Consider the following 14,840-nt stretch of genomic DNA (forward strand, 5'->3'; position numbering starts at 1 on the left):
CGCTCGGCCCGTCCCGCGTCCCGCGGTGGTGGCGTTGCGCCCCCCTCGCGCCTGGGCACGCCCAGTGCGGGTCGGAGGCGGCGGGCGCTGCTGCCCGCGAGGGTCTCCTCCGCGGGGACGGGTCAGGCAGCACGTGGCCCACGGGAGCCCGTCGGCCCTGAGCCGCGAACTGCACCACTGGCCCCAATGCTCACTCGTGCCGCTCAGCCTGGGGGCGACGGGAAGCAGCGTGGACGGGGACGTGGAGCCCGCCGCCCCAGCAGCCCGGACAGCACTGCCACGCGCTGCGTGTCAACGCCAAAGTAACTTCCCAGAGACACGGGTCGGGCTGTGGCCCCGCGGGGCACGCGGCCTTTGGCTGATCTTTGCATCTTCCTCGCCACTTGCCTTTCCGCTCCAGCCAAGCGGCTGAGACGCCAGGAAAGAGGTCTCTGACTTAAGAGCCAGCGGGTTTGAGAGTCACCATTTCTGATGAGGACCTCAGAGGACTAGGGGCGTTCACAGTGGACGCTCTGTTCCAGAAGCGCCTGACGTCCAGGGGGCATCTGGCACCGGAAAAAAAAACAGAATGAGGCCAAGTTCCCCGCAAAGACCAAAGCAGCCCGGCCACGCAGCAGCCCGAAGCACACTAGCCACAAAAAACAAAACCAAAAAAAAAAAAAAAAAGAATTTGTAATTCTTGAGACGCACTGGCAGGGCGCTTGGCACACAGTCTGCTCAAGAACTGGCCCCTGTAGGAGTATGTGTGCTCGGGTCCTGGGTGCGCGCCACACGTGTGTGTTTTCAGATCAAAGATAGGTAGATAGGTACCTGGTTGCCAAAGTGGCCTTAAGCCATGACCAAGCCCCTGAGTTACTGTGACTCCTGCAGGCAGCCCACCTCCGTGGACGTGAGCCCCACTCTGCCTCACCGGCTCTCGGCCCACACCGCATTCTCACTCAGCTGGCGGCATTTAGCTCTGCAGCCAATTGCCATTTGCTTGTTATTTTGTCCTTCTCGGATCTTTCCCTTCCGTTATGGGATTCTCTGGAATTTGTGCGGCTCCAGTCAGAACCGACCCCTAGCTGACTCTCCCTGGGTTTTAGTGGCAGTGAACAGCACGGGGGGAGGAGGAGGACATGACCCATCTTTCCTCACGGAGCAGCTGGTAGATCTGAACGTGTTGGCTTCAAAGGGCTGGCAGCACCCTCCTTACCTCTAAGCCAGCAGTATTCCCTTTTGAAATCTAGGGGCAGCATCTTGCAGTTACTTCCAATGAAATCTAAGTTTGTAGTTTTTACTGTCTTCTGAGCCTGTAGGTCTTTCAGAATCTGATTCTGTTAGGCTGTCATATTAGCTCCCTCCTCACCTTGAACCACTTTAAGGCAGAAAGTGCCAGGTGGTCTGAGTAGCTGATAACACAGATGCTGGCGGAGAGCAGAGTGCAGCCAGTTTACTGCCTCCCCCCGCCCCGTGGACCTAGAGTGTTGGGGACAGCACAGCAGTGGTCCAGTCAGGCTACACCACAAGGCACACAACAGTGGTTTTTCATTGGAATATGACAGAAATATGGCAGAAGTAACCAATATCTTTCTGAAACTAAAATATAGTTAAATATCTAAACTGCAAAATCCAGCAATTTTACAAAAGAGGAATATGGTTGTTTTTGAAAGTGTCCCATGACTCTGAAAGTGTATTCCTTTTGGAATTAGTTGTTGTTGTTGTTGTTTAATGCCGTTGAGTCGTAGACGACTCATAGCGACCCTATGAATGAACAGCCTGAGCACTGTTCGTACATAGAGTTTCCGGAGGCAAGCCATTTTGGAAGTGGATGCCGCTCCTGCTTCCAGGCTTGATTTAGTTGGGAAGCTCCAGCCAACACTGTCCACCATGGGTGCCCATTACCACGATTGGCACATCACTGTCACAGGCTTCAGCATCACAGCAACCACGAGTTACCTCTGTACAGCAACGCACAGACCAGTGCTATACCACCTAGAAGAATGTTTGACAGGAAGACAATTTGAACCTGGCCGAGGGCCACAGATGAAAATCACCCACCTTCGGCTTGGTAGCACAGCTTCCTTCCACTAGGCCGACGTAGCTCTCTCTTGGTCATCGTCATTGTTATTGTTGTTTAATGTCGTCGAGTCGTAGACGACTCATAGCGACCCTATGAACGAACAGCCTGAGCACAAACCCAGTCAACGTTTTGTCAGTTGCTTGTTGTTTGCCGTACTTATTCATCATGTTTCGTCTGAACTGGATATTTGTTGTAGTTTCTGTTTTAGGAGAGAAGTAAATCACATACTTTTTATGTGAATACAAATGTTAAGAAGTTGTCAAGGATATTCTCCTATTAGACCCCTCTTCATTGCCATGGCAGCAGCAGTCAGAAACTCATGACATACTGCACTGGACAGACCTACAGAAGATCTGTTTTAAGTGTTTAAAAGCAGAGAGGTGTTGAGGAATAAGCTGGATCTGGTCTCAGCCAGCGTATTTTCAATGCATGTAAAAGCCAGGCAGTGAGTGAGGAAGACCAAAGAAATCTACAAAGAACATTGAATACATCATGCAACTCCAGAGGAAGTCCCTTGGAGAAGGACATAATGCTTGACAAAGTAGAATCTCACCAAAAAAGAGACAGACCTTTAGTAGGATAGGGCAACACAGTAGCTACAACAGTGGGTTCGAATAGCAATTGGGAGGGTGACCAGGGACCTCCCATCAGGCACTGGGGTGGTTAGGGGACATGGGGAATGAGAGTGGGGGTGCAGGATGAGGGATGGGGGAGAGAAGGATGGAGGGTGAGGATGGCAGCATGGGGGATGGGCATGGGGATACAGGATTTCTTCAGTGCACTGAGGTGGGTGAGCAGGGGATAAAGGGTGGGCAATGGGGGTGATGGCATGGGAGATGGGGATGGTTGTGCACTGGGCCAGAAGATTCAGACCTTCCATGTGTGGAGGCTATGAGCTGAGATGACTTAGAGATACCTAACACCACCACCACAATTGTAATACATTCCCCTTACAGAAAATAGAAAAAAAAAAACTTTACAGAGAAATACGGAGAAGGAAATGATACATCACTTGTAACTCCTTCCTGTACTATCCAAGTTTTATCACTGTATCTATCCTTCTTTTAAATGTAAAACCACTTAATGTTAAAACTATGTTATAATGCATTGAGTAAATATCTTATTCTGGAAACTCACTGGCTTAGAACAGAGCTGCCCATAGCTTCCTGGGCTGTGAGCTTTCCGGCTGCCCCACCTGGTATGAATCTTCCATCAACAGGGAGCACACAGCACCGTGCACCAGGCCTTGTGTAAATAATATTACAATTTAGGCTGCCTTTTAGATGAGACTTTCTGAAGCCACAGAGAATAGGTATGTCCTGAGATAATCTTTACATCTTAAACCAAAAATATCCCCTGCAGTCTTTGAAAGACTAAGCAATGGTTTAGCTTAACTAGTGAAAAAGGTTATGATAAGAGCTCTAGTGGCTTAGTGGTAATGCCTGTGCTACCAACCGAAAGACAGATTGTTTACATGCACCAGCTGCTCAGAGAAAGATGGTCAATTTCTTCCTGTGTGATTTGCAGTCTCTGAAAACCCGTGGGAGGTCAATGATGAGTCGGTTCCAACCCTGCAGCGAAGGGTGAGCAAGTGAGTAAAAAGTGGTGGGTTGAGCCGTCAACTTGAAAAGTCAAGTAGGAACCTCGGGCAGCAATGAGTTTGTGCTTCAGGAGGAAAGGCTAAGAAAAGCGGCAGAAATGTGGCTTCACAACCCGCAGCGCATTCAGTGTCACTGGATTGCAGGGGAGAAGGACTGGATGTGTTTGCTGACTGCTCTGTCCCAATAAGCCGCTGACCTCCTTGAGGCTGAAGGTATAGCTTATCTTGGCTTGTTTCACCAGCAGAAGCCCTAGTGGCACTGTGCACAGTATTTGACTGCTCACCGGAAGGTCAAATTGTTCAAACTTGACAGCCACTTTTTGGAACAAAGATGCGCAGCCTGTCTCTGCACGGATTTATAGCCTCAACACCTGTGGGCAGCCCTCCAGGCTGCTGAGCTCAGAAGGGTTCAGCTGCAGTGCCTGGTGGCTTGGTCCTCAGCACACTACGTGGCCTTTCCACGGTGCTTAACAAATGTAAACAAATGCATCAAAGACTCAAAATTCTTAGGTGTATCATTTCTTTAAAATAACAATATTTTCCAAATTGTTTTTTTCTTTTAGCCTTTGAGCTAGAATCTTTGTTAATGTTTGTTTCTTGTATGATTTTCAAAACCAGATGATATAGTTCTCTTTCTTGATAATAGCATTATTGAGATACATATTTCACATATTTGAAGTGAACAGTTGAAGAGCATTTGTAGGTATACATCATGAGGATGCCATCACCATGATTACCTTTAGATCATCACATCATCTCAGATGATGGATGCTTGGCAACCAGTGTGCCCCTGCCCCAGGCATCAACCCTTGAGTTCTGTTGCCTTTTTTCTATGGTCTCTTTGTTTCCTTACTCGATCATGGGTACCTAAGAGTTGGAGCGCATGCCTGGAATCTCATCTCTTCTGAAATTTTGAAGAATACCAGAAAACCTCTTTTGCATCTCTGAATTTTTGTCAGGCTCTGAGACACTTGCTGTCTTTGTTTATCTGCCTGGCTCAAAACTTTGTTGTTGTTGTTATGTGCCATCGAGTCACCTGTGATTCACAGCGACCTGATCTACAGCAACTCTGAAGCCTGTCCTGTCCTGAGCCAGTCTCACGGCTCCAACACACCAACCCCTATTGCCCCAGTTACTGTATCAATCCATCTCATCCAGGAGCTTCCTCTCCTGCACTGTTCCTCCACACTTGTAAGCATGATGTCTCTCTCCAAGGACTGGTCCCTCCTGGCCACGGGCCCAAAGTATGTGAGACGGAGCTTCAAAATCCCAGCTTGCAGGGAGAAACTTGGTTTCACTCTCTTCAAGATAGAGAGGTTCAAGGTATGTTTAAGACTCTTCTCCAGCACCACGACTTGAAGACATCGATTCTTCCTCTGTCATCCTTAGTCACTGTCCAGCTCTCTGATGCATACTTAATGAAGTCTTTGTCTATGAAAAGTCTTTTCATGTCTTTTGCCAATTTTGTAATTGGGTTATCAGTCTTTTTCTTCTGGAGGCCCAAGAGTATCCAATAGGTTTTGATTCCTTGTCAAATACTTGCTGTTGGTAGATGAGATAATTTCTGGGTTCTCAACTGGGGCATGTTTTCTCTCTATGTGCTTTCAGAATCAGTGCTTTTGTGGTGACTTTTCACAACACTTCCCAGCAATTCTTTTTACTGTGAAGTGTTCATGATCCAGTAACCACCTTGGCATTTCTTTGAGATGATTTTATCATTTAATCTACAATGGAATGATCTTATACTGCCTCTATCAATTTTGTGCTTATGAATTTAACATTCAATTTTGCAAGTGTCATGCTTCTAGGAAACAGTTTCAAACTGGATGAAATAAGATTTTAAATTATTCCAATTGCTTACTCCTGTGTGGCCGAATGCAGGGTTGGTATAAGGCTGGAGATGATCAGCCTGCTCATTTCCCTGGATTTCATAGCATTTACGTGGTATTCTGTATCAATATCTGATTCCATCTTCTGTGAAGACTGGGGCCTTGGGCAATTGAGGCATCTGGGGAGAGGAATTACCCATACCTGATTGAATAAGTATTCATGAACCACTTGTCCTGTGGTTCCAGATGCCATCTTTCTTTAAAAATGGTCCTTGGACCAGGGCCAAGCTTGAAAAATGGCTTGACCTTTACATCCAGCCCAGCTTCAAATTCTTCCCTGTCAAACACCAGCCTCACTTGTGGGTCTTCTATCTTGGCAGACAACAATTCTTTTAGAACACAAAGATGGAGGGGGGAATTCTCAGCTTCCTTGCCCCCCACAAAACTTAGAAGTGGTATCACGTTCATGGTACAAGGAAGTAGTCTCCCCAGCAGGAATGTGGAGCTCGTGTGAACAGGTGAACAGTCCCACCTGCGAGGTCTAAGAAAACAACCTCTTCACTCATGAGTGTGGAGCTCATATGTGGCCTCTGGTCTCAGAAGACTGTGTGTAAACACTGACCATGCCCAGTGAGAGCAGAGAACCACAGAGGAGAAAAGAGGACTGCAGGGTCGATAAGGCAAAAAATGCAAGTCCTGGAGTCATCCACAAGGAGGCTTCCCTGGTAGGATTCTCACCTCTCCTGTCAGGAGGACAGTCAAAGCTCTCCCAGCTCCAGCCGCAGTGCTTCTGCTGAAGCCACAGTGCCACCAGGAGCCTCTGTCATAAGCTGCCTCCAAACCTACTGTCACTGGGTTAATGTCATGACAGAATCAAACTGCCCCTTATGGTTCCTGAGACTAAGAATCTTTGCTGAAGCAGCCTGCACCACCTTTGTCTCAAGAAATAGCTGGTGGATTTGAACAGCTGAGCTTTTACTTAGCATCTCAATGATTAGCCCCCCACATTCCCAGGATCCCTTACTGAACAGTTAGGTAGAGCAGGAAAAGAAGAGTGAGTTGGCTCCTTGTCCAGCCCTCCCGCAGAGGAGAGGGCTCTGGGCCCTCAGTGATTGCTTTTTCTACGTGGCACATGGGCATCAGCAAGGGGTAGCCAAATGCTTGGAAGAGCCGACTAGCTGCTTCAACAGTGAATGATGATAAGCTCTGATATGCACTTAGGAGGTTTTCATCTAGCCCAGGAGAAATACGACACTACAGATAATGGATAAAACCAAACAGCAAATTATCAGGATTTACCTAAACCTGACCCTCAGAAGCCTACATGTGGAAAGACCCCACAACTACCCCTGATGGTCAGGCAGATTCCAATTCACAGGTGCAGTTTCCCAGACTGGCTGCTCCATAGGAGCCGAGGGCTGGTCTTCTCCCAGAGACCAGTGTGTGGTTCTTAGGGGATCACCTCAGGACCTTTGTTGCTGTAGTCGTTGCTGTGGTGTCGTGCTGCCCACGAGGACCCTACTCAGGACTGCACCATCTTCACAGTATGCTCCACCCCATCATTACCTCAGGGAGATGGGCTGAGGAGGGACACTTTTTCTTGTCTGTCATGAGGGCACCCCCACTCGATGTGAGAGGCTGATGGAGCAGAGTCCTGCCCTCACTGGACACCTCAGGGCTCCTGCTGCCCTGCAGAGTGGACCACCAAGGTTATCTGCACACCTGTGTCTGGCCCAAGGTACCACTGGGTGGGCTGGATCCTTTGTCCTTTCAGCAAGCAGCCAGCCCTGTTAATGGTTTCTGTTACCCCAGCCTCCACTGTGGGCACACGCTGCCCAGACCAATGTCTCTGCCATCAAACTGTCTCAGCACACTGGCTCTCCTTCAGGGTTATGAAGAAGCTGTAGCCCTAAACACTGCTCTGCCCTGTGCCAATCGCACTGTCTCTGACACACCCATCCCGATTACCCCAGTCACTGAAAATCCACCTCATAGAGGGTCTTCCCCTCCTGCACTGTCCCTCTCCAAGGACCGGTCTCTCCTTACAACATGACCAAAGTATGTCAGACGAAGCCTCAGAATGCTTGCCTCCAAGGAGCAGCCTGGTTTAACCCTCTCCAAGATAAATATGTTTTCTTAGCAGTCCATGGTACATTCAATACTCTTCTCCAGTACCACAGCTCAAAGGCATCAATTCTCCTCCTATCCTCCCTAGTCACTGTCCAACTCTCTGATGCATAACAAGTGATTGCAAAGACCATGGCCTGGATCACATGCCCCTTAGTCTCCAGAGAGACATCATTGCTCTTCAGTACTTTGGAGAGGTCCCTAACAGCAGACTTTTCCATAGCAATACGTCTCTTAATTTCCTGGCTGCTGGTGCCAAGAATGTTGACTGTGGAGCCAAGCAAACTAAAGCTGTGAACAATCTCAATCTCTTCACCATCCATCCTCATGCTGCCAATTGGTCCAGTGGTGAGAATCTTTGTCTTCTTGACATTGAGCCTCAATCCATATTGAAGGCTGCAGTCCTTGACCCTCTGCAGCAAGCATTTCAGGTCCTCCTCAGTGTAAGCAAGCAGGGTGTGTCATCTGCATAATGAAGATTGTTGATAGATCTTCCACCAATCCTGATGCCACATTTCCCCTCATAGAGCCCAGCCTCCCGGATAATCTGTTCTGCATACAGGTTGAAAAGGTATGGAGACAGGACACATCCCTGGCATACGCCCTTCCCAATTTTGAACCATGCAGGGTTTTTTTATTGCTTGCCTGGATCTTTTTATTAGTTAATTTGTGGGTTTTTTAGCAAAGGTTTACAAATCATATTGGTTTTTCATAACAATCATTCATAGACATTTTGTGTTATAACATTAATTGCCATGTGTTAATTAGGGAGTTCTGGTGGCCTAGCAGTAAGAAGCTGCACTGCAATCCAGAAGGCACCCAGTTCAAATCCACCAGCTGCTCTGTGGGAGAAAGATGGGCAATTTCCTGTGTGATTAACTGCTTCTGAAAACCCGCTGGAGGGTCAGTTATGAGTTGTTTCTGACTCGATGGTACACAACAACAATGTATTTAATTAACTGCAGTCCAGTCAAGTTAAGCATGTTAAACTTTACAGGAGGAAACAGCACATCTGTTTTCTGAGGAACAGTTGGTGGATTTGAACCAAGGACCTTTTGGTTAGCAGACACGAGTTCACCATTACTGTTAATACATTTAAACAAGAACAAAGGATAGAAAATAGAGGCCATAAGAATAGTGGCCTGCAATCTCCTAGGTTTGAACCATCTCCACATTCTTCCTTTTCTGCTTCCATACTTTCTGCAAAGAACATTTCCCTCTCGTACTGATGATGAAAGTCAGAAATGGAGGAGATGGCAAGGGGTTGCATTCACTTTTAGATAATCTCTCCACCACCCCAGGGAGGGAGAACGTGACCTGCCAGCAGTATTTCACCTGTAAAATCTGTTCCATTCCCAAGATTCCATGTCTGATGCCTGGGAAGCATTGACATTGTGTTAACGTTTTATTGTGCTTTAAGTGACATTTTATACCACAAACTCAGTTCTCATGCAACAATTTTGATACCACTTGTTCCAAGGCATTAGCTGGGTTTCTCACAGTTTGTAGGCATTCTCATGTTTCCATTCTTTGTATTCTATTTCAGTGAGTCCAGGACTCTCTGGCCTCCCTAGCCACTCATCTTTGTTTCAGAACAATTGCTTGACCATTTAGTCTCAGTTAGTTGACTGTTGGTGGTAACACAGTCTTCACAGTGACATCATTTGTTTCATATGGTCGTCTCCATAGTGGCTCCGGTCCCCAGGTTCAGAAACTGTCAGTGGGGTGGAGGTTCTCTAGCCTCTGTCTGTCCAGTAAGCCTGGCCTTTTTCAGGAATTTGAATTTTGTTCTAGAATTTTCTCCTAGTCTAGCCAGACCTTCCACTGTGACTGAAGTCTGGCAGGTGAGCAGTAGTCAAAGCACCATTTAGTTCTTTGACCTCTGGCTAGAAGATGCCACGAGTCTCCTTCCCTATTAGGCCACTGGACTCACTTACTCCTTGAATTTTTGTTTTCTTTCACTTCCCTTTTCTCCAGATTGAAAAAAATTCTGTATTGGATGACCAATCTTAAGCTTTTAGGGCTCCAGATACTAACTCATAAATCTAAGGTGTAGAATTTTATCTTTATGAATCGTTGTTACATGATGTCAAGTTCTCTCTGACCTACATGGCTCTTCAGCTTTCCCCGTCCTGAGCCAACTTCACCATCTCTGACACACTTGACTCTATTGCCACCATCCCTGTGTCATTATGCAAGTGACCAAGTGGTCTCATCAGGCTATGGTTTCGAGACCTCAAACATAGTAGTAACTAGTCCTGAGAGGCGTTAAGTTGTATGTTGGTATATCTAGATCTGTACTGCCATATATGTGCATGTGTGTATTATGTATACGAGATGATTAAAACAGTGATGACAACAGCAGGGATGATAAAGAGGACACAGGAAGACGGGGCAGGTCAGGGTTTTGTTTCGCTGTACCATGGTGTGGCTGTGAGTTGGAGTGGATCCATGTGTATACTTGTGTGTGCAGACACATCTCTTATGCACACACATGCATTCATGAGTCCCTGCAGACACACCCGTATGTGCTGTGCATGTGTTTGTACTCCCTCTTTCCAGCAGGCACACCTGCACATACACACCGTGTATTTTCACACGTCTTCCAGTAACGCTAGCAGCATTTGGCAAGCAGACTTTTTCACAATTTGGTGAAGTACTGCGAATCTGAAGTGTTCTTCCTAACCACAGATCAAGAACCATAGGTGGATGATTAGCTAATATTAACTTTATAGATAAAACACAGCACCTCTCACTCCTTAACTGATTAAGGATTAACTGATTAACTCCTTAATTGATTTGAAGTTGGAAATACTTTATTCTGCCATATTTTATTTTCTTTCCTCCTTCCATTTTTAAAGGCAGCTCTGGTATTCTAGTGGTGTGAACTAAGATACTAAGTCACAAACCTTAGCAGACGCTCAGTGGCAAGGAACTTCACTCAGTACTGCCTCAAGCAAAAATCTTTCCCTGAAGTTGGTACATGGGATTTGGACTTACATCCTCCTAAACATGAGACAGACAACAGCATGAGAGACCAGTAGCAGTGTGTGGACAGATGCAAAGACATCACAGAAGTGACCTGTGGCCTAAGCCACCATATCAAGAGGTGGCTGGGGAAGGAAGGGCTTGGCCAGGTGGGTAGGAGTGCAAGGAATGGTGATGTAGCGGAGAAAGGGAAGAGACAAAACAAACGTGCTTGGGTTGGGGGGCGGATAGTGAATATACTGGTTATTTCTGTAAGGGAAGTGCCTTTCATCTGCTCAGTAAAATGCTCGTCTGTCAGATGCTGTTCTAAAACTATTATTGTTATGTGCTGTCAAGTCACCTGCAACTCATAGTGACCCAATGTATAATAGCTCTGAACCCTGCTCTATACTGAGCCACTCTGTCTCTGACACCTATTCTCGTTACCCCAGTCACTGAGCCAGTCCGTCTCATCAAGGTCCTCCTGTGCTGTCTCTCCACCCTCCCAAGCATGATGTTCCTCTCCAAGGACTGGTCCCTCCTTGTAACATGCCCAAAGTATGTCAGACACAGCTTCAGAATCCTTGCTTCCAAGGAGCAGTCAGGCTTCACCCTCTCCAGGACAAATGCATTTGTTCTCTTACCAGTCCATGGTATATTCAACATTCTTCTCAAGCACCACAGCTCAAAGGCATCAATTCTACTTTCATCATCCCCAGTCATTGCCCAGCTTTCTGATGCATAACACGTAATTGGGAATGCCGTTTAAAACTACGCATCCAAACCATTCACTTTTGAAATATAGTAGGCCTTTAAAACCCCTCTGTACAGTAGTGCACACTTAAAGTAGACTAACAGATATGGCAACTGAGGCTAAGCCCTCAAATTTGGAAACACAAAGGAGAAACTAAAATTGTAACGTGTAATATGAGAAGCATGAATGTAGGAAAACTAGACATTGTTAAGGAAGAAATGGAATGTAAATATTGACATATTAGGTATTAGTGAAATGAGATGAACTGGCATGGGATACTCTGAATCAGACAATCATATATAATCTACTATGCTGGAGATGAAAAGGTGAGAAAAATGGTCACTTTCATGGTTTAAAAGGCCATTTCTAGATACATCTACAACTACAATATTGTGAGTGCTAGGATAATATACATAGATAGGCATACAAGGAAGACCTGTTAATACTACTATCATTCAAATTTATGCACTAACAACCAGAGCTGAAAAGGAGGAAATAGATGATTTCTACCAACTGTTGCAGTCAGAAATTGATCGGACATGTAACCAAGATGCATTATTTTTTTTAAAAAAACTTTTTAAAATTTTATTATGTGTGTGTGTGTGTGTGTGTGTGTGTAACGTCAAATCAGATCTGACTGGTACAGGAGGAGAGTGTCCCTCCTTCTCCAGTAGAGCATCTGGGGTATTCAAACCGCGTACCTCTGGGATTGCAGTGCAGCTTCTTGTCACTAGGCCACCAGAACTCCCCAAGATGCATTATTAATAATGGATGACTGGAATGTGAAAGTTGGGAACCAGGAAGAAGGATCAGCAGTCGGAAAATATGGACTTGCTGACAGAAATGAGACTGAGAATAGAATGATGGTATTCTGCACAATGATTGATTTCTTCATAACAAATACCTTTTATAAGAAAAATAAACACAGGCTATACACATGGATTTCACCTGATGGGATGCACAGGAATCAGACTGATTATATCTCTGGAAAGAATCATTGATGAAGTTCAGTATTAGCAGTGAAAACTAGGCCAGGTGCTGATTGTGAAAAAGACCATCAACTACTCATGTGCAAATTCAAATTAAAACTAAATAAGGTTAAATCAAATCCACAGGAATAAAAATTTGTTCTTTAGTCTATGCCCCCTGAATTAAAAAACCAGCACAGGAACAGGTTTTGAGGCATTGAACACTAGTGAACGAAGACCAGATGATCTGTGATGAAAACTGTTCTTGAAGAATGCAAAAGGTCAGTACAAAAAAATGAAGAAGAAAAGACCAAAATGGGTATCAGAAGAGATTCTGAATATTGTATGAGAGCTCTGAGAAGCCAAAGCAAAGGGAAGAATCAAGACGTTAAGGAGCTGAATAGAAGATTTCAAAGGGCAGCTCAGGAAGACAAGGTAAAGTATTATAATGAAATTTGCAAGGAGCTGGAGTTGGAAATTAAAAAGGGCCAAACTCGCTCAGCTTTTCTTAAGCTGAAGGAACTAAAGAACAAATTCAAGCTACGAGCTGCAATGCTTAAAGATGCTATGGGCAGAATATTGAATGATTCAGGAAGCATTAAAAGAAGATGGAAGGAGTACACAGAGTCATTGTACAAAAAGAATTGGCTGACACAGAAGGATTTCAAGAAAAAAACATATGATCAAAAGGCAATGGTGATGAAGGAGGAAGTTCAGGCTGCTCTGAAGGACTTGGCAAGCAATTGATGGAATACCAATTGATGTATTTCAACAAACAGATGCTGCCCTGGATGTGCTCACCAAGTTGTGCCAAGAAGTCTAGAGGACAACTACTTGGCCAACTGACTGGAAGAGATACATATTTATTCTCATTCCAGAAAAAAGGTGACCCAACAGAGTGTGGAAATTATCAAACAATATCACCAATACCACACACTAGTAAAATCCTGATGAATAGTGTCCAGAAATGACTGGAACAGTACATTGACAGAGAACTACCAGGAATACAAGCTGGGTTTAGAAGAGGTCATGGCACTAGGGACATAATTGCCACTGTCAAATGGATCTTGGTAGGAAACAAAGAGTACCAGAGATATGTCTATCTGCGTTTCATTGACTATGCAAAGGCATTTGATTGGATCACAACAAATTGTGGCTGACTCTGAGAAGAATGGGAATCCCAGAATACCTGATTGTGCTAATGTGAAACCTGCACTTGGACCAAGAAACAATCCTCCGAACAGAGCAGGGAAACACTGCATGGTTCAAAGTCAGGAACGGAGTGCTTCAGGGATGCATCCTGTTTTCATGTCTGCTCAATCTATATGCAGAACAGATCATTCAAGAGGCTGGAGCTTAGGAGGAATGTGGCATCAGGACTGGAGGAAGACTCATCAACAATCCATGTTATTCAGATGACACAACTTTACTTGCTGAAACTGAAGAAGACCTGAAGTGCTTGCTGCAGAAGGTCAAGGACCGTAGTCTTCAACAGGGATTGAAGCTCAACAACAAGAAGACAAAGATTCTCACCAATGGGCCAATTGGCGGCACTATGGTAGATGGAGAAGAGATTGAGATTGTTAACAATTACAGCTTGCTTGGCTCCACAATCAACACTCTTAACACCAGGAGACAGGAAATCAAAAGACAAATTGCATTGGGAAAATGTGCTGTCAGGGACTTCTCCAGAGTGCTGAAAAGCAAAGATGTCAATCTAGAGACTAAAGTGTGCCTAATCCAGGCCATGGTCTGCGTCAGAGAGCCTGGACTAAGGATGACGGAATAAGAATCAATGTCTTCAAATTATGGTGCTGAAGAGGAGTCTTGAACATCCTGTGGACTTCCAAGAAAACAAATAGGCCTGTCTTGGAGAGGGTGAAACTAAGTTTCTTCTTGGAGACTAGGATTTTGAAACTCCATCTCACATACTTCGGGCATGTGACCAGGAGGGACCGGTCCTTAGAGAAGGACATCATGCTCGGAAGGGTGGAGGGACAGCACAGGAGAGGAAGACCTTGCATGAGATGAATTTATACAGTAACTGGGGCAGTGGTAGTCAGTGTGTCCCAATTAGTGAGACTGACTCAGGACAGGGCAGTATTCAGAGCTGCGGTACATAGGGTTGCTATGGGTCACAGATGACCCGACTTTACATAACAACAACATAGGTGGATGACCCATAACTAAAAATGTGAATAGCAGAATAAGTCCAACAGCTATGACTCTTGGTTCCAAATAACATTTCCCAAGCTGGCTTCCATGAAGGAGTTTGCTCTGACACTAGCCTGCTCTCGAAGCATGCAGCTCAGGCCGACCTGGTCAGGCAGACCTGGACAGAGGGTGTGGACAGTGAGGGTTGTATAGTGTTTGCTTCTCTTGTTGTGCCCTGCAGTGAGGCTTCCTCAAATGGTTGTTGTTGTTGTTTTTATATGCCATCGAGTCGCTTGCAACTCATAGCGACCCTATGTACAACAGCCCTAAACTCTGCTCTGTCCTGTGCCAATCGCACTGTCTCCGACACTCCCATCCC

The sequence above is a fragment of the Elephantulus edwardii genome, unplaced genomic scaffold (assembly GCF_000299155.1).
Source record: "Elephantulus edwardii isolate Elephantulus edwardi_28Jun2011 unplaced genomic scaffold, EleEdw1.0 scaffold00207, whole genome shotgun sequence".
Taxonomy (NCBI): domain Eukaryota; kingdom Metazoa; phylum Chordata; class Mammalia; order Macroscelidea; family Macroscelididae; genus Elephantulus; species Elephantulus edwardii.